This window comes from Sinocyclocheilus anshuiensis, unplaced genomic scaffold (genome assembly GCF_001515605.1).
Source record: "Sinocyclocheilus anshuiensis isolate Anshui unplaced genomic scaffold, SAMN03320099.WGS_v1.1 scaffold476, whole genome shotgun sequence".
Taxonomy (NCBI): Eukaryota; Metazoa; Chordata; class Actinopteri; order Cypriniformes; family Cyprinidae; genus Sinocyclocheilus; species Sinocyclocheilus anshuiensis.
In genome coordinates, this window is record NW_015554139.1 from 544,234 (window position 1) to 545,077 (window position 844).

The window sequence follows — 844 nt, forward strand, 5'->3', positions numbered from 1 at the left end:
TGGCCAGTGAGATCGCAGAGAGGAGCTCCGCCCACTGCATCAGGGCTGAGGGTGAGCTAATTTTGGATCTGGGACTGTGCAACCCTGGAGGAGAATTGGAGGACTTATATGCCGACCTGCCCCCTCTCCTCCCTCCTTGGTCGGAGCCCTCTGTCACTCCTGTTCCCACGTCCTGCCCAGAGGGGGCTCCGGTTTCCCTGTCCCCACCAGAGAGGGCTCCTGTTCCAGAGTTTAGCCCTGAAAGCCCGAAGGCTCACAAATGCCCGCCCACCCGCCTGCTTCTGCCTCCTCCACCGCTGTTGTCTGGCAGCCCCTCTGCTCGCCCTCAGCCCACCATCAGTACGGTGCGAGCTCCGCGGGTCTGCCATCCTCCATCGTCACCGTGGCTGGAGAATCCCTGGCCTCCACCTCTAGCCTCTGAATCCCGGACTCCGCCTCGGCCCGTCGACCCAGCGGCTCCACCATGGCTCCTAGCTCCCTCCTCTCTGCCGTGGCCCATCAGTCCACTGGCTCCGCCGGGCTCCCTCGTCCCTCCAGCTCCGCCTTGGTCTGTCATCGACCATCTGTCACCTCGGGACTCCACTCCTCCGGCTTCGCCTCGTCTCTTCATCCCTCCGGCTCTGTCAGGCTCCTCCATTCCTTCGGCTCCACCTGGGTCCTCTGTCGCTCCGGCTCCACCGCAGCCTTCTGGATCCCCGCCACCATCTGCTCCGCCTTGACCCTCCGGATCCTACCCGTCGCCCTGGCTCATCGGCTCTCCGTCTCCACCTCTGGCTCCTCCACCACCTGCTCTGCCGCCGTTGGTCGGCCCCCTGGAGTCGTCGGCCCTCCCTCCCCCATGGCC